This window comes from Aythya ferina, assembly GCF_964211825.1.
Source record: "Aythya ferina genome assembly, chromosome: 13".
NCBI lineage: Eukaryota > Metazoa > Chordata > Aves > Anseriformes > Anatidae > Aythya > Aythya ferina.
Genome location: NC_140311.1, coordinates 3,204,840 through 3,224,590, shown reverse-complemented (window position 1 = coordinate 3,224,590; position 19,751 = coordinate 3,204,840). Strand labels below are relative to the sequence as shown.

At 35.6% G+C, this 19,751-nt stretch overlaps 1 protein-coding gene across 5 annotated transcripts in view; it reads left to right on the top strand.

Moving 5' to 3' along the window:
- The window catches only part of LOC311443980 (uncharacterized protein), a 199,534-nt gene that overhangs the window by 21,095 nt on the left and 158,688 nt on the right, over positions 1-19,751 (top strand). The window contains exons 2-3 of one of the 5 annotated variants that reach the window (XR_014697601.1): positions 1,615-1,664; positions 2,229-3,027. The exons of 2 other annotated variants lie outside the window; for them this stretch is intronic. The gene's annotated coding sequence lies outside the window, so the exon portion shown is untranslated. Of the gene's footprint in view, positions 1-683; positions 800-1,614; positions 1,665-2,228; positions 3,028-19,751 lie in introns of those variants that run through there. 2 more of the 5 variants (XM_084534692.1, XR_014697599.1) reach the window with 2 other exon arrangements.

Below are 19,751 nucleotides of genomic sequence, written 5' to 3'. Positions count from 1 at the left end.
TGAATGAAATTTTGTTGGTCTGGAGGAAAATAAGAAGAAAGCAGTCATGAAGCTGACATCTACACAAATTTTTCTGATCCTTTTCCCACCCTTTTGTGATGCCAATGCCTAAATTATATGAGGATTCTCATTGCTCTCCCTTGTGCTTAAACTGGATATGGTATTTCAGCTGAAGTCTTTTCTGTACTAATAGAGTAGAAGAATTTGTGTGTTGTCAGGACATGCTGTTGTTTATGCACCACAGGAAGTGATGCAGCAACTGTTTTGTTTTTTTTTTTTTTTCTTTTTGGAAGAGTGGCACTTTGATGCGCAGCTTGTGATCTGTTGCCTGTGGATGTTTCTTTCAGGTGTTCTACCAGTGTGTTCCCAGATTGGTATTTGTCTTCTGAACTATTTTTATTTAGGCATCAAATCTGAGATATAAGATCTTACTGAATTGCATGGGTCGAGGTGGGGGCAGAGGGCTCAGTTAATCTTTACGGTTTGTCGGGATTTAAAATGCCAAACTTCTCTTTCTGTATACTTCCATGCACCTCCCAGCTTTTTTGTCATTTGCAGATGAAGTAAGCTGTCTCTCTGCCCCATCACAGTGTTGTGTTCTTTGTATGTGCTTCTTTTTCTCTGAATAGAAGAAAATGTATTAACGTATTTTAAAATAACATTTATTTTTCTTCATACTTCAGGTTTTCAGATGGATAGTTTTAAAAATGAATAGACAATAGAAGCAGTCTCTCAGCTCTTTGAAGCTCCGTTATATCCAGATTGTTGCAGTTTCCTCCATGGTGACTGACTGTCACAGGTTTAAAAATATTTATTTGAAATTCTAATTATCCTACAGCAGAGCTATCTAAGAGTGCAAAACAAAGCAATTGCATTTGGTCTGTGATCCTGCTGGTTTGAAGTTTTTGGTTTAAAAAAAAAAAAAAAAAGAACTATGGGACTTAATAAATTGGCAAAAGGGCAGCAACAGATAGCTGGATACAGCTCTTACTTCATCTGGTTGCGTGCAAAACAATCTGTGCCACTTTTTATTTAGTTCCGATGTAATTCCTGAGTTATCCAAAGCAAATAAGGCATCATGGAATCAGATAACAAACCACACAAATACAGAAAGGGATCAAAAAGTACATTTTCACAAATACATGTGAATTATTTTGCAATAGAAATAACTGGGATATTACATTATTGTCACCTGAAATCAGTTTATTAAGCATTGCTCTTTGCTGTTGCGAAGTCAAATAATGCTACCTATAAATTTGCAATGTAACTTTTGATCTATGAAGTAGAAATGTGATTTTCCTGTGAAATCATGACTTTAAATGTCTAAATACTCTAAACTGTTATAAGTTAATAAAACAATCTGCTATTGCAAAGTTAAATACCCAAATAGTTATAAGTAAATAGATGTTCCCATCCTTTTCCTCTCAGTAACTCAATTTCCCTTACTTACAGGGACAACCCAACATTTACAAGCAATTGTTGTGGTTTTTGTTTGTTTGTTTGTTTGTTTTGTTTTTAATTTTATTTTAACTTTGAAATTATGTTTTATCTCCACTAGGGAGCAGCAAATGACATAAAAACATTCTCATTACTCCGTCTCTGTTAATCCCACAGAAAGTAACAGCATAGAAACTGGATGAAGACTTCTTTCATTCAGTGATCAGGCAGGTTTCAAAGCAGTTCCGTTTCAGTTCGTATTTGTTTGAACAGTTGTAATTTTTGAAAACTTCACAGTAGCCTTACCTCTTCTTGTCTCTCTAGCTCTGTTCCTTTTATTTCCCCCTATGTAAGGTGGCTTTCAGTGCACAAAAAAGGTTTTCTTTCATGTTCAAGCTGCTGTCCATGGGTTAGTGATGGGCCTGAATGCTTAAATTTGCTTCAAATGGAGACTCAGTATGCTTTCTCTTTTGGTATATTTTAATTTTTAATATTGTCTTTGTTAGAGAAGGACCTTGAATTCAAGAATATGTTCATTGTTTATATTTTATATATTATTAAATTCCTTATCCCCTTAACCGTATTTGCTCCCCCAAGAAGAAAACAAAGTTTCATTAGGAAGTGCACTAAAACCAAATACCTGGTTTGTATAACATAACATATGTTAATAATATAAGGAGAGTATGTTCACAAAGAAAAAGAACAAGCATCTGAGTTGGCATAAAATTTCTTCTGGACTAATGGGCTTAAATTTTTGAAAAAATTAAACCTTTATTTTTTGTGGTTGGCAGCTGCTGAACTATGGAGTCATTTTGCAATAAAAGTGAAGGATGCCCTTTTTTGGAGTCATTTAGGAGTGGACAGAAAAGCTCTAAACAATGTATTGCAGAAAATAATCTTGCAGTGGCAGCACAATCATCGTATTTCTTGCTCTGATCTCTTCCTTCTTCTGACACTTAACTGGAATATGTAAATGATAGATATTAAAAATAGGAAATTAATTTTGGGCCTGTCAGAAAGATGGCTGTGATAGTCTTTGTTTCGGTTTGGGGCTGTTGGCAGGTTTTGTGAGTGCTTGAAAGAGACACTTGCTTCTGTACCAGGAATTTTACCTTTGCTTTAGTCTCATATACCAAATGTGGGATGTGAAGAGACTGGCGCTGTTCCTAGGCCAGCAGTACCCTGTGTACAGCCAGCATGCTGCTGCAGCATCCTGCAGAAATGTGAGAAGGTATCTGAATTGAAAGAAAAGACCGTTATGCCTTTGCTATCAGGTGGCATCTTTTTCTGAGGCTCTCCGTATTTCTAAATAATGCTATTCATAAGTTCTGAAAGAGGTAGTTGGCTTCATTTAAGTCTTCAGGTGATTTTTGGGGTCGAAAAAGACATAACTTTGTAGAAATAACCACAACGTGTATATAATCAGTGCTCCTTTTTGCATTAACATTTACAGTGGATTTTGCTAGATGATAAAATATACCTCTAAAAACAATGTATCTGTCCCCAAAAAACATGAAATGATACTTTTGAAAGAAAGACTGTTTCTGCCTTTTGTAAAAATAGGGAAAAAAAAAGAAAAGAGGAAAAAAAAAAAAAAAAAAAACAACTCAGAAGAACTTTGCAAGCTGCTTCCTCTTAATTCTTTGTGAACTGGAAAAACACTGTGTAAGGCATGTTTTTGAATATCAGCACTTCAAAGGTGACGTACCTAGTCCATGAGGCAGCACTGATGGCATATTTTGTCCTGTCTCTCTGGTACATTAGGCAGCCCTAAGGCAATTGAAAGGCCCGTTAGAGTCTCGTCCACCTAACCTTCCCGTTTCTGCTTCTTTCTCACGTCTGCCAGACACGCAGGGAATTCAGATCTTTTAAATGTTTCCAAAGTGATTCAAAACCTCCCCCTTTTCTACCGTTTTCCACCTAGCTTACATGCTTAACTACGTTGACTTAACCAGACTCAATGTGTTTATAATTGTTGAGCATATGGCGAAAGATAGATGGAGATGCATATTTTGTCTGTGAGTAACATGCTGCCCACCAAAATGAAACCGATGGAATAATGAACATGTGCCTAGTTTCACAAAGCGTGCAGAAAGGGATCGTGTCTTGGATACTGTCGGCTGAAGTCCATGGAGGAAATCTTCACCAGCTGGATCAACCCCAGCCCACAGCATCACCTGCCTTAATGGCACAGATCCTTTCTGCTTCAGCCATTCTAGCAGTGCACTTTCCTTTCTCCTGAAAAGAACGTGTATACAGGAGATACGAATCCACAAGTGATAATTTGCTGTATGTCATAGATACCCTACAACATACATTTCCCCCATTACCTCCACCCAAAGGGTTTACGTTGCTCTTACGAGGAAAGGGAGAATGTACTGCAGAGTTACTGCTTTGTCTGTTGTGACAGTTTGTTTCTGTGTAGACTGGAGAAAAGGAGAGCTTACTGAAAAATGACAGTATTGTGGATGGAAAAATAAGTAATGAGAAATTATTGAAAGTATTATTGGTTGTTCCTTTCTTCTACCAAAAGGAAAAATAGACACTCAAATTTATCATTTCTCTCATGCCATGCATGAAAGTGATTGGGATAATTTACGTTCACACTTATTTTGATAGACAGTGAATAGATGGATAGTGAATTCAACTTTTTATCACTAGCCATCTGTATCCAAAAGCAAGAGCATTAGGAGCATTGCAAATTACTCTGTTTTGGGGTAGAATTGTAATTTAATAGAAAGGTAAAATCATATAAAATACCTGAAAACTGACCATAAGTTTGCAGATATATTAGGATTGCAATGAATATAAACTATTGAGTTCCATTGAATTATTTATGGAGTTCCAGGACATAAGATTTCTGTCATTATGTTGACTGTGTTATAATTAGAAGAACTCTGGCATCAACTTCAAGTTGCACACAAACCAAAAATAAATAAGATCAATCATAAGATCATGATATTGAGTGAAAGAGCTAAAGTATGCTGAGTTCCTAATATATGGAGAAAAAAAAAAAAAAAAAAAAAAAAAAAAGCTTCAGCTGCGCTGCTAAGACAGAATATTGAAGGTGTTGGAATTTTTCACTGACACAATGGTACAGATTTCAGAAAATATTTAAATATTTTATTCTAACATAGAGGCATCAGCAATTTACTATTCAGGACAAATTTACACATTTGTCAGTGCCTCTGAGTAGCCTTAATAACTGAGCTGCTAACTCTGATGAACATTAAAAGCAGTCTGTGTTCTCAGACGAATCTTCATAAACTTCAGTAATCTATCGTACTCTACTGGAGCACACTGTGTAACTGAGGGTGGAATTTTTCCCCAGTGTATCTCCTAGATCCATTATCTTATTTTTTTTTAATGTACTTTCTAGGTTCTTTTAATTGTAGAAAATAATCATGTAGAAAGTTTTGCTAATGCATACTGCAGGCCTTGGTAATTTGAATGTATTTTTATTCCCTCTCAAGTAGTAATCAGTTTTCCTACAACTGTTCTCTGCTTTTCAGGATTATTTAGTGTCAGCAGACTTCCATTCTGTTGATTTGCTTTCCTAAGTAGAACTTCTAGTAGAAATAAATTACTCTATAACTAATCCTACTTGCATATTTTATCAGCATTCTTTCCATCATTTTTTTTCCTTTGCATTTATTTTAATCTTGCCTGTTAAAAATAATATAGTGATTTAATGATTTATCATGTCAGGGTTTTCTTGTGCCACTCAAAGGTAATGCCTGTCTGAATATAGGAACAGAATGACACCCTTGCTTGGAGTAGTTGCTTTATGTTCATGCTTTGTTATATTTAAGGTTGTTCCCTTAAAAGGAAAAAAAAAAAAAAAAAAAAAAAAGGATACACAGCAGTGAACCAAAGCTCAGTTTCAAGTTTGCACCAAGTTTATTCCATTGGTTTATATTCTAATGAATAGAAAGCAATGAAACCTTTAAGATTATTTTTTTAGAAGTGCTTTATTTTGCGCTATTTCCATTTAGAGATCCCAGTGACATGCATTCAGCATGGTATGACCATGCTGTGAGTACTTACTTATATGAACTCAGTATTTTTGTACACATAATGAACATCTGGTGACAAGACGCTCAGAGCAACAACAACAAAAAAGAAGAGGAGAAAGAAAATCAAAAGGCTGTAAAATCTTTTGCATGCCTGCTACTTTTATGACTTAAAATATTTTTCCTTCAATCAGTGCATCTAGGGAAACTTTTTTTGATGTAACAATCAATTTTTAACAAGGAAAAAAGTCTGAACTCATAAATATTGTATGTATTAATTGTGAAGCTTAATGGAACATTTTGTGTTTCTGAACAACTCGTTTACATAATTAAAATCTCCTTTGATCTGTTAGTAAATGATTTAATCTTAATGCTCATTAGGCTAAATGGGTCTTCTATTCAATTGTATCAAGATGGTATGGAAAATTCTCAGACCTTTAGAAAATATTTGTTAATTGTTAGGTAAACACAGAAACCTATCTGCGAAGAGATATCTTTTATCTCAACAAAAGTATTTGAGTCTAAAACTAATTCAGATTAAAGCTTTTTTTTCTGCTTTTGTCTGACAATATTGTTTAAAGAGCAGTTCACTGAAATAAGTGTTTTGGGGATGGGTTGTTTTTTTTTTTCCATTTCATAGTCATTAACTATTTCACTACAAAAGCAATTTAGTCCTTGAAAATAAAACAAGTAAAAAAATAATGTGGGGTGGATTCACCTCCAACCAAAATATGAATTTGTGTATGTATAAATCTTTTACGGGAGACTAGTATCTTCTTGTAGGTCCCACTTAGAAATCCCTCTGCATAACACAAAGCTCAGTAAAATCTGGGAAATACTCAGCAAGATTTTATTTTATTTATTTTTATTTTTTTTTTAGTATAAAAGTAATACCACGTACTATCATGGAAATGTTAATCTGACAAAGATTATCACCCATAAATGTTCAAGGATACTTGTGTCCTTGTATAGGATACTTTCGTAATTTTTTTTCTCTCTTAAATGCTAAGCAAAAAACTCTTATTCAATGTAAGGTGTTATAAAGCTATCTTGCAACTTCAGACAAAGTTGATAAGCTTGTCTAACAAATCAGTTTCCTTATGTCCTAATCCAAACAAAGGAACCTTAAATATTGGACAGCAGGGTGACAATATTTTGTTTTCCTCAAAAATGCTAAACCAAATAATTTACTTTGAAAATAATCTTTTTTCATTATTGCATCTGTAATTTTTTAAAGCCACTTTTCATTCCCGTGGGAAGCTTTTTTTCTTTTTTTAAAAGGTAAGAATTTTAATTAGCTCAGGTGGTGCAATAAACACAAACATCTGTGTCCCTTTACTGAAGGCCATTCTCAGTCCTTCCCCTTTCTCAAGAACAAAAGTATTGCACAGAAATGCTCCAGTGTCACCTTGGTGAGAAGGTAAGTGACTGGTGTCCACAGACACTGGCTTGCTCTCAGACTAGCGTTTTGCTACAGCACTGGACTGTAGAGCTCATCTGAAAATATTGAATGAGAGCAAAGCAAGCACACAGTCATCCTGCCTTTTTCCCCAGAGACATTTCTAGCAATCTGCAGTTTAGGGACATCTTGAGCCAGAAGGTTATATCCATATTTAATTTTTCTTGAAAGTGTTATCTTCCATGAAGTAATCCATGGAAAACATATTAATTGTGCTATTATACAGATGCAAAACCAGTTAGGATAAAATGTACTTTTGCACACTAAACATTGAAAATGAATATTTGTTTAATATTTCCTATAAATAATGAGTATAGATAGTATAGATATCCCTGCAGTATGCTTTGAGATGCTCTCTTTAACTCTTTCATTTATTTAAAAAAAATAAAAAATAAAAATTGATGTTAGAGCTTCATTTTGAAGTTACAACATTGTAATCTTAAATCACAGTTGCCTATTTCAGAAGGGCACCTTATATCAAAGTAAAGCTGTGTTTTTACCAAGCTAATTCTCATAATTTAAGAAAAAAGCAAAGTCTGTCTTGGTTATAATGTTCAGTTAACTGAACTATTACTGAACAAAGAGTTCCTCTCTATGACATTTAATGTGGATTATTTTATGCTGAAATTTCAGAAGATTTACTACTTTTTAATTCTAGAAAAATGTCACTTATTTTAACCAGTATCATTTCATTAAAGTTCTTCCAGATTTGTAAAAAAAAAAAAAAAAAAAAAAAAAAAAAAATTCTATTGACTACAACTCAGTCTGTGTACAAGCAAAATACCTTTTGCTTCAGTGGATTTTTTACTTTTGTAATTAATCAAGTCTCAAGTTTAAAGGCTAAAGCTTTTTTTTTTTTTTTTTTAATCAAAGCAAAAATTGTCCCTCTGATATCAGTTTGAACTAAAGGAAACAGTTTTTTGGCTCTGGTGAATGTTGAGGATTTATGCAGCAAAGTGCAGAGATCCAAGGAAACACGTCTCTGTCCTCAAAAGGATTGGTCTAATATATGTGCAAACAGTATGAAATACACATTTGCAATGGTTTGATTTGGCATTGAGGTGATGATGTGTAACATTTTCAGAGTCACCCAAGGGATTTGGGCCCCTAAGTGCTCAGCTTAGAAAAGTACCAGTAGTCTATATGGATGGTCTGCAATAGTCATACTACCTTGTATCTGAGAGATCTTAATGCATATATTGGCTATTACTTGCCTTTAAATTTGAAACAGATAAAGGTATTTTAATGTGAAAAACAGACATGAAATATTTTTTTTCCTCTTTCATGTTTCTATAGCTTGACTAAGCATTTCCTCCATCATTTACTCATTTTAACTACTGATGATAATGTAAAAAAAAAAAAACCTGCATGAGCATCCCTTAGATCCTCATGAGGAATATGGGACGTTCTTCTCATTCCAACAATGTAAATATAAAAATACCCACAAACTAGAGAACGGGATGAAGTACGCTTATTCCAAGTGACTGTGTATGGCTTATGATACGGTATTATGATAAGCATATAGCTACTGGGGAACAAAAGAACTGAACTCTATTAGACTAATAAAGTCTGAAAAACATTTGAAGACTTTTTCAGTAATATTCTGATCAGTTTTTAATTTCTGTGTAAATAAGCTGTGTGCGGTTTATTTGGAATTATTTTTGTTGGCCAGAGGATTTTGTAGTAAGACATCTGGGGTGACAATGTGTTTCTGAACAAGACATCACAGTTTAATTTTCTTTTCATGCATGTGTGTACGTTGTGCAATCTCCATTTCACATGCCAAGTTGCAACACATCTTCCATAAAACAAGTCTAATGCTGTTGCTATAAAAATATTACAGAATTAATACATAACATTTATAATCAGCCTCCTGAAACATTATCTTCATGTACTTTGATCATGGAGAAATGATACTGTATGTATCAAATGATAGTGTATTTGTGATGAAACTACATGGCCAAATTTAAATATGCTTAAGAGTCCAAATAAAAGCATAATAAATTATGAATTTAGTAATACTGTATTGATACAGTGTCATGTAATTTTTCACTTCTAACAAAGTCTTTTTGAATTATATTTCTTTCCCTGATCTCAATGACAATTTGTGGCTTTGTAAAGGTGCTTTGTAAAAATATTCTGAGTAAAGTTCAATGCAATGCACATTGCACAGTGGAAATATTCTTGGATATATGTTAAAGAAAAGTGTGTTTCAGAAATATTTTCATATATTTTCAGTCTAAATATATCATTCTGAACTAAAGTCAGTTACTTTTTTTTTTTTTTTTTTTTTTTTACAAATACAATATTTTCACTCTCTTAGTGATTTTTAGTTACCTGAATTCCTTGGACAGCCACACTATGTGAAGGATGGTTATCAGAATAGCTTTCTATATTGAAAATCATACGAAAGATATATATGCATGCTACTTCTGTACACCAGATGTTGGATTTGATTTCTTGTATTAAAAAAAAAAAAAAAAAGAAAGAAAGAAAAAAAAAGAAAACTAGAATTTCTTATTTCTGAACCACAGTTTATTAACCAAGCTATAGGGGCATAAGAAATTGAACAAAATAAAAAATGTGTTTATGAATTGTTACAATTCCAACAGTAAAAGAAAAGACATCCAGAGAAAATAAGCCAGTGATTTTCAACAGAAGTGAATATTCATGCATTAAAAAAATAATAAAAAATAAAATAAAAAATGAACAATCAAATACAATTTGATATAAAAAAGATAGGCAGTAGTTAAGAAAGTGAGCTTATTCAATGGATATAGTCCAAGAGTGCCTTGTATGTAAGAATTCAAATCAGAAGGATTCTCGCTAGGAAATGCTTGTTTTCCTGAAATGTTGGGGCTAAACTGTTTTGCACAGGGAAAAGAATTTTTTAAGAGGATATGTACAAATACAATTTTTTCTACTATTTTATAAGCAGTCATGGAAATGCTTGATCTTTGGAGGTCTAACACCAGGCTTTTCCCCTGGAGACCTGAACAACAAAGGGGTGCTTAATGTAAGAGCTTGGGTTCACTCAGAAATAAACTAACCACTGCAGAGAGGAGTGCCAGTGGTTAATAGTCACAACAAAAATACTAACAATTGTGGACAAATACCTTTTATCTGCCTTCAAAGTTAGTGGTCGGAGATGGTGAGACACTTAGTCTCTTAGTTAAGGGTAACTTTCTCATGATCATTGTTCATCACTAAAATTTCCAATTTCCCTTAATATTTTCTCATTTCAGAACAGGTTTGTTATTGGCAAATGAACGACATGTTATGAGAGAACATTTCTGAAGATTAGGCCAATGTTCATAATGAGATGAGCAAGCCCAGACTGATACTTCTCCAGAATATTTTCCCACCTGTCAGCAGTTTGCCACTCCAAGACTTCATGACTCAGATATTTGCCTTTATATATATATATATACACACACATTATATATATAAGCTTTAATGGATTTCTCCTCCGTGAACTTGTTAGGGATCCGCAATAGGCAAGTTCTGTCTCACTCCAGTCATGAGATCTTAGCACATGATGGTACAGTGTAGTTTACCAGTTGGTCAGGGCCAACTAGTGAAAGGTACTAACCTGCTAGTTGGTACCTAGCAAGTGGATACCTTGGTACCACAGTCATTTGTGTCCAGAGAGCAAAAGCTGACTCTGATGTCCCTGAAGGCTTCACTTCTGCGTAAACTCACTTTAAGAGATAACTGACGGAGCTGCACGCATGCTGGAGGCTGACTGTGTCAGATGCAGAATTACACCAACATCAAATTTCCACAGCATGGCACATGCCCAGGTTCCTGATCAGCATTGTTTTAGAAATACAATGGCAGCCTTATTTTTCTAACTTAGCATTAGAATTTTTCATCGTATTATATATTGCTATTTGCATTAAGGTGCAAATTCTGATTAATGATATAAGTATTCTAATTGCTTAAATGGAAGCTAATGTTCATTGAAAGAGCTAACAGACAATTTATAAGGTTTCATGCTGCTACCAAAAGAGCGTTATAATATAGTAGTAGGAAATATTTCTTTCCAGTCATCATCTACATTTTTTGTTTACAAGCTTTTTTTTAATGGTGAAAGAAATCATGGTGTATTTGGGATTGAAGTTGTAGAACAACTGGTAAATATGAAGAGAAGGACTGTCTGAACTTGCTAATCATTATTCTTCAAGTATGGTGGAGATGTAATAAGGTACTCTAAATGCTTTTACCTCAGTAGACCTATGTTAGGTGCCTGATACAGTGATGTGCCACGAAGTTGTGTTATTCAGAGGAAACTTTTAAACTGGCTCCCAAAGTCATGCAGATTCTTAAACATTCCTATGCCGTGTACTTTCCTGCTTGTGTCCTGTGAGGTTTGGCCTTTCATCAGTACACTTGTCCCTTATTTTCCATCAGTTTTAGGAGGTTTTATTTGTCAAGAAAGAAACAGATACTTTAGATAGTATCTTAGTGCTTCTGATTCTCACTTAAAAATTCTCAATTAAAAGCCAAAGGAGTATTCTGAAATCATTTGATGGCTCCTAGTATATTATTACTCTACGGATCAAACTGCATTAGTATACTGTGTTGTCAGCCAGCCTTTTGTCTCCTGGCAAACAACTCAGTAATTAGGATTTCATGGTTCACAGTTAAGTCCTACATTCTGAGGCTGGTGTTTCTTCTTTGGTTATAACCTCATGTAAGGGAAGTGTGGTTTTACAGGTAGAAGACTGAAACAGAATTTCAATGTCTCTTGTCTTTTTCAAAATAGCAAGGGCACCAAGAAGAGTTTGAATGTAACTTTTTTTTTTTCCTGAAATTGAACACATTTTCCTGAAACACAGCACACTATTAAAAGAACTTGCAATATTTTGGGGATATTATGATTAAAATATGGCCTATTTTAGATAAATTACTGACACATCAACAACTGATGCACTGAATTGCAGATTACTTTTGAATATACAACTATTTTTAATCTATAAAGATAGGAATTATGATGGATAAATAGCTTTAGTTGACACTGTATCATTATAGGGTGCTCCCATTAACTCCCGTAATAATTCATTCTTCTACAAATGACACCTCAGACTACATGTATGTATACATACCTATCATTCAACTTGGCCAGCAAGGTTCATTTCTCACGAATGGATGAAAAGACGGAAATTAGATTACAAAATGGCAGTATCTAGGAAATGTTTTACTAATATAATAGCAGAGCTACAGGCTGGGAGAGGAATGGTTGGAAAGCTGCCAGGCAGAGAAGGACCTGGGAGTGATGGTGGACAGTCGGCTGAATATGAGCCAGCAGTGTGCTCAGGTGGCCAAGAAGGCCAACGGCATCCTGGCTTGTATTAGGAACAGCGTGACCAGCAGGGCTAGGGAGGTGATCGTCCCCCTGTACTCAGCTCTGGTGAGGCCGCACCTCGAGTACTGTGTTCAGTTTTGGGCCCCTCGCTACAAGAAGGACATCGAGGTGCTTGAGCGGGTGCAGAGAAGGGCGACGAAGCTGGTGAGGGGCCTGGAGAACAAGTCCTACGAGGAGCGGCTGAGGGAGCTGGGCTTGTTCAGCCTGGAGAAGAGGAGGCTCAGGGGTGACCTTATTGCTCTTTACAGATACCTTAAAGGAGGCTGTAGAGAGGTGGGGGTTGGCCTGTTCTCCCACGTGCCTGGTGACAGGACGAGGGGGAATGGGCTTAAGTTGAGCCAGGGGAGTTTTAGGTTAGATGTTAGGAAGAACTTCTTTACAGAAAGGGTTGTGAGGCATTGGAACAGGCTGCCCAGGGAAGTGGTGGAGTCACCATCCCTGGAAGTCTTCAAAAGACGCTTAGATGTAGAGCTTAGGGATATGGTTTAGTGGAGGGCTGTTAGTGTTAGGTTGGAGGTTGGACTCGATGACCTTGAGGTCTCTTCCAACCTAGAAAATTCTGTGATTCTGTGATTCTGTGATTCTGTAATATGAGAACCTTGTAAAAGTAGTCATCTGGTAAAAGTAATGGTGACAATTTACAAAATAGATAATGGGAGATAATTTTCCATAAAAGTATGGGACAATGCTGAGGAACTTCAGGAATGCACTGAAAGAAAAATAGCTGTTTTGCAGGATTTGTAGCAAAAATAAATAACATTTTTAGATACTAGTAGATGTTGTTTAAACACATGTGACAAATCAAGGGTAGAGTGCTCAAGTTTTCTTATTTTTCTTTAAGAAGTTAGTACATTTTATTCCCCTCTTTTAATTTAGTCATGGCAACACGATTTCTTTTTCAAGCAAGTTTGCTGTTGGTCACTGTCACAGGGCAAGGAATCTTGGAAACATATCCAGAATATGCAGCAAAATATTCATGCAGGCCGTTCTGTTATATTGGTCAAAAGCCAGTGCTGCATTTGTAATGACAAAGAAAGTCTTTCCCTTTGATATTGGAATACCTACTTCTTTAGCCCAATCAATGTGCTCCACACGGGCACTTTGTGTAACACAGCTGTCAGCAGTGGCAGACAGATGAATCACCTTGACACTTCCACTTTACTACAGCACCTAAATCAAATGCATCTGTAAGGGTAGGCTATAAACTGTGCATCACCTGCTTGGGGGAGATGGAGAGTGAGTGATGCAGATGACACTGACATTTCCTTCATAAGAAAAAGTAACCTAGGAAGACAATGCTTAAACCAACATGTGGAAGAGACTTTAGTGAAGTTTTGTTCTTGACTGCTGAATAGCTATATTTCTCCAGAAACTCCATCAGCCAGATTTTTTGTGTTCCCCCTCTTTTGACTTGTCTTAATGATTAAATAAGACTTCATTATAATGGCTAATCTGTAAATTAATTCAATTCAATATCTATCATTTTACTTAAATCAGAAGGAGCAAAGGGGAAGAACATCAATATTGTAACAGGAGTAGAGCTCACAAATTTCATAAATAAACGACCCATCTGTACACAACAAATCCCCACAGACTATATCCCGTTGTACGGCTTTTCAATTTAAATAATTGACTAAATGAGCATTCCTGAAATAAAACAATCTTGCTTAGAGGATTCCAGGAGAAGACATTGAATAAAAATAAAATTTGACCTCAAGCCACTTGGTTTAAAAAGCAGATTTCTATTCAGTCAGGCTTCACAGATGAATTGAATCTTTGCCTAGGTTGATAGACTAACATTATGTCTGTGCAAATTAATATAGTACAGAATATATTTCTTTTATCTGGGAAGTATTTTAACATTAGGATCTATATGGGCGAACACGTATATCAAATATGTTTAACTTTTCTAAAGAACTCCTTTAAAGCTGAGAAAGTTGTCTCATCTAAAGCAAAAATATTTTGTCAGTTGGGATTCTACTGATCCAGTCTAGAAAATCTTTTACAGGAAACCAGATTGACTGTAATTTTCTTTTTAATTCGTATTAGCCAGTGTACAGTCACTTTTTTTTCATATTTGTTAAATGGTTGAAAGAAACTCATTAGTACTTCCCTAGATTCACAGCAGTCTTTACGGTATTAAAAAAAAAAAAAAAAAAAAACAACTTTTCAAAATAGAAACTGAAGCTGTTCACTTGTGATAAAGGTAAGCATAAAAATATGATTTTTTAAATAAATAAAATATTCTCATTTTGTTAGACTCCAGGTTATAGTTATTTCTTTCTAATGTTTTAACCCCTGAACAACAGAACCAAACCAGAACCAAATATGCAAAACAAGAAAAAACATGCTGTTTCTTAACCTAGGAAATTTTCACAGTCTGTATCAGGAAACTTTAAAAGCCTCACAGTTCACCCAAGGGGAAACAATATCAATGGCTTATAAGGAAAAAATGATGTAGTGAGTTGATGGTAAAAAATGCTTGGTGAAAACCAAAGAGGATTGAAACCACAGTGATTTTTTCTGGATTTGCAAATATATACTTATACAAATATAGGCATTTAGCTATAAGGAATAATAAAGTGGAGAATTACTGTAGTACACAAAATATCAATCAGGTACAATTACACATGCTTATTATATGCTGTAGAATTTGTCACTTCCTAGTAAGGGTCTGTTAGAAAGAAGGAAGCATTGGTTATCATAGTAGTTTTAGTTATTCTGAAGAGAGTACGTTCCTTTTGAAAACTGGTGTAAGTACAGTCTAAAGGGCTTACATAGATTTAAATATTTTGCAGCTATCACTAACAGCTGCTATCACGATGCGCTCACTTAAGTGCTGTGGCTTGGCATGTTCATCACAGCACAATGCCTGTGGGCCCAGGTTTGTACTTACCTGGCAAACCACAACAAGCAAAGGAAGTTACTGAGGGACACACTGCCAAAGCAAGGGACAGCAGGTGGGGTGGGATGGGGGTCAGAAGGCCTTACTTTATCTCTGCATTGATTAAGTCTTTTTGTCAATGCTATTGACCTAGCAGTAGGTATAGTCTCTTTTTACTGTACAGTCTCTGCTCAGTTCTTTGAGGTCACAAGAGGAAGAAAAATCAGCTTTACAGGTGCATGTTATTAGACACACAAAGCACTTGTTAACAGAAAGTATGAGATAGCTCACATTTATCAAAATTATCTCTGACATTTCCTTTTGCTCAGCTGAAAACAATATCAAAGCTCCCAGAGCAATATGTGCAAGGCAAAAACAAAAATAGAAGTGTGCATATATGTGTGTGTGTTTTTATAAAGAACACCCAAAGGAATATGTAGTGAATAGGCAATGTTTCTGGTAAACACTGGTTTTGTCCAATGAGACATATTTTATATCTCTTTATTTTTAAAAGTAGATTCAAAAATTTTCTAGCTATATTTCACATACATTGCTAGATCCTGTATCTCTAAAAACATGAAAGTCATATAATTTTGATACTGGACAATCCTGAAAACTACTGTTGGGTTATTTGCAGGGCAGACATCAGTAGGCAGGAAAATATGAATGTGGCCATTATTCTCCCATCTGTGGTATCAGCCATGAGGCAAAAGATAGAGCTTTCAGGCGTGAGCAGTCCAGCCTCAGTTAATTACTGGTCCATATACTGAGACTACAAATAAAGGTGCATGCTAGCAACAGTTACAGAAATAATTTTTTTTGTCTGTTAATGATTTACTAAAATCTCAGTTTGTAAGGGACCTTTTTCCTCCTTTGAGACTGCTATTGTGATACTAATAATTTATCTGTATGTACTTTGTTTATGCACTAATTATGTGCTGTCGCTACAAAATTTAACTTGGATAACTGATTCTCAAAATGATATGCATCGATAAATAAAATATAGGACCTAAAAGAAAAGAAGTGTTGATTGCAGAGAGAAGGCAAGATGAGCTTTAAAAAGAAGTCATTTAGTAATTGTATGATGTATTAAGGCTAATAAATCTGCTTAATTGTCACATTGGCCTTAAATTAATAATTTATATCAACATTTGGTGTGGGCAGATATGATGAATATTTTTATTTTGCGATAATCCTGGTAAGTGGCACTTTGAACATTTAAAAAAATAATTAATCGCAAGTCTTGTCTGCTTTTGCACATTTCTGGTAGTAACTGAATAAGCGCAGGTGAGAAAATTTCACAGAAACCAGTAGGCAACACAGGGCTTAAATCTGGTAAAACTCTTCGAGTGCATTTATTGCAGCAATAAGGAAGATGAGTTTATAACGTGTCAGGTTGTGTCTGTTGCTATGGTGAAGTAACTCCAACATCTGAACGTGGCACCTACACAACGCGTTAATCTGAGAACTTTGCCACTGGTAGGCTTCAGGCTTCCTGGCTGGCCAGGTCTGTGATGCTGAGGAAAGCTGCTCCCCCCACATGAAGGGATCTTTGTAAACTGGCTGCATTTGCTGCCGTCCTTCGACAGTAGCGGTACCCCCTGTAATGCCTAAATCTCATTGCAGTCCCTTCCCATCTTGGGCTCTTACCATAAGCACAGCGCAGATACTTTAAAAAAAAAAAAAGTTTACATATCATTTAAGATAAAGTAAATGCAATGCTTTAAAAATAGTAATTTGTTTATCACAGGTTTACATGAAACCTGTTTGGAGTGATCCATACGTTACTGTGCTTCCTTCACGCTGGCCTACTGAAACTCATGGCTCTTCTGCTAAATGGCCTGACTCTTCTCCTGCTGTTCCCCTCCTCCTCCACCTCGCTTTACATCTTAATGGTGTACATCTGTTAGTGGACAGATTGCACAAGATGAACATAAGGCACTCTTTTCCAGGGTCAGCTAAATTGCCAAGCTAGGTCCACTTAGGCTATTGAAATGTATGTTCAAAATTCCAGAAACTCTACTAATGACAGATATCTCTGTCATATTATGCTGCATAATAATTATACTTACGCAGGCCTGTGTGAGGTCAAAATAAAAACATTGTTTCAGTGTCAGCTATATATTTGTGTGCATTAGAATTATGTGTAATAATACCAAAGTTGTTTTTCTTGCGATCTCAAAAATGGAATTTTTCAAATTTTAATATTCAAATGTACTTTGCTTTAGAATAACAAACATGAAGTTCAGGAAGTTTGGAGTGAGCAGTTTTGTTTGGGGAATATATGTTTTTAGGCATTACTCTTTAATATTCTGGCTATGCTTTAGAAGTCAATAGATTTTAACAATTAGGAAAAGATACCAAAAAAAAAGGGGGGGGAGGGGGGGTATCTCTTGGCCCATGTTGCTGTTCTTTGTAGACATGTGTTTTCCAGGATTTTTTTTATTTTTATTTTTATTTTTTTTTTTTACTGTGGAATTAGTGTATAGTAACAAGGCATTGATTTATCTTGATTCTGTGCACTTTGGAGTCGGACAAGGAACTGTTGCAACACATGGCTTTCAAATGAGTTGATTGTAGACATATTGTCTGTCAGTCAAAACTACAATATTGTAATTAGAGTGGGCCCTGTCTCTCCATACGCACTTCAGATGGTAGTGAAATAACCTCAGGACTGAGTTGTGTGCATTCTCCCATTCATTACATCGTAGTATGATAGTGGTGTTTAAAGCTGACATCCTGCTGTATGGTAAATGTTAGCTAATACACAGTTGGAATTACTGCAAAAAGTCATATTTTAGTCTGCCCTTCTTGAAAAGGTGTCATATTTTCGAAAGCTAAATAAACACGGATATAATATTATCCAGTAACAATGCATCTAATTCATGTCCATGTGTTGGAATAGCAAAACCTAAGAGATTTCCTAAGAAAGGAAAGGCCTCTCAATTTGTCTCTGGATCTGGGAGCTAACTTGGCAGGTCACTCTACATAAAGCAAATGGGAGTTTATTACTGGTGAGACAGAAATTTTGATTTTTGTACTATTGTTGCTAGAAGTCTAGGTGCACAGCTTATGCAGAGCAAACTTGAAACTGTGGGGAGGGATATTCAGAATGGCTGAAGGTGTAAAGTATGTATGTACAAGGAAATTTCTGTCTAGGTGCCTCAGAACAGAAGCAATCTTCTGGGAAAAGGGGAAATCTGATGTCATGAAATGAAGCTTCCTGAGGTCTAGTCATAGGTTTTGTCACCTGCTGCAGTACATGGTCCTGAACAGTCCCATCTGTCCTTGTTATAGGCTTGCAGTTCTGCGAGGAGCATGTGTACCCGCCGGACAGTGGCACTGCTAACAAATCAGTCTTGGGTTCATTGGGATTTACAGGAAAGTTACTTGAAAAGTAGAACCATATGGAAAAGTGCTCTATTTGTAATTCTGAAAGTTTTAATGGTTCACTCTCCTGGAAATACTGAGTCAGTCAGGGATTTTTTTTTTTTTTAAGTGTTGTGCAGCATAAAAACTACCAATTTTTATTTTTCTGCTCTGAGTTACTTTAAACAAGTCAGCCCTGGATTTACTAGCAGGGGACATAAGAGAGCAGGGAAGCACCAAGGAAAGGAAAGCTGTCTCATTCGTTGTCAGCACAGCAAGCCGTTAGCATGGCACTCCCCCAGTGCAACCCCATCCCATCTGACCAGGGCTGCGCTTACCCCTGCAAGCCAAGGAATTCTTCATGTCTTTTTAAAATCCCTAGAGGATGCTTATGCTTTAAGAGTAACAGGTTCTGCATCTCTGTGTTCATTATTACAGAGTAAAGCTGTAATTTAATACCTATGTAATAAAATCCCTTTTGCTCTTTGTATCCATAGGTAGGGAAATGCTGCAGCAGTGATACGTATGGCCTCCATCAAATGCTGCAAGGAAAAGAAAATTCTATTTTCTTCACAAATGCAGGCATTTATTTATTTATTTATTTATTTTTTTAACCAGCCAAATAAGATTTTTTCCTGATATTTTTGAAAACTTAGAAGTATTTAAGGACTTCTTGATTTTATCGTAACACGTTTACTAAGGCCAAGATGAGTGTTTTACTTGGCCTGATAACTGACTTGGAAATCTGGCTTCTAATAGCTATCTTTTTCTGAGGAAGAATCCCTGACAATTTTTAATCTTTAGTCATGCATAGATAGGAATTCTTTAGTCCTGCACTTAAAAAGTAAATGTTGCTTTAAGCACTATAAAAGTATTTTTAAAATCAAAAACAAACCTATGTACTCTACTGGTGTTTTGTGGAAGTGACACAAGTGGATGGTGATGAGAATATGTTCACCCTAGCTAAAGCCCAAGCTTCCATATTTGTTTGGTGTTGATATCTGCCTGTACCCTTTACTGTATTTGGCTATCTAAACAGGTGATTTTGCACTAAAGACTGAAGCACTGCCTCCCAAGCCTAGCTCAGGGTATCTACAACCACAGCAAAAAGCATCTGCTGCTGAATTGCCCATTAGCTTCTGATCCCTGTGGTAATTTACTCTTAAAGTGATAAAAACCAATTTTGGCCATTAACATTGTTCCAGCCTAGTGGAAGACTAA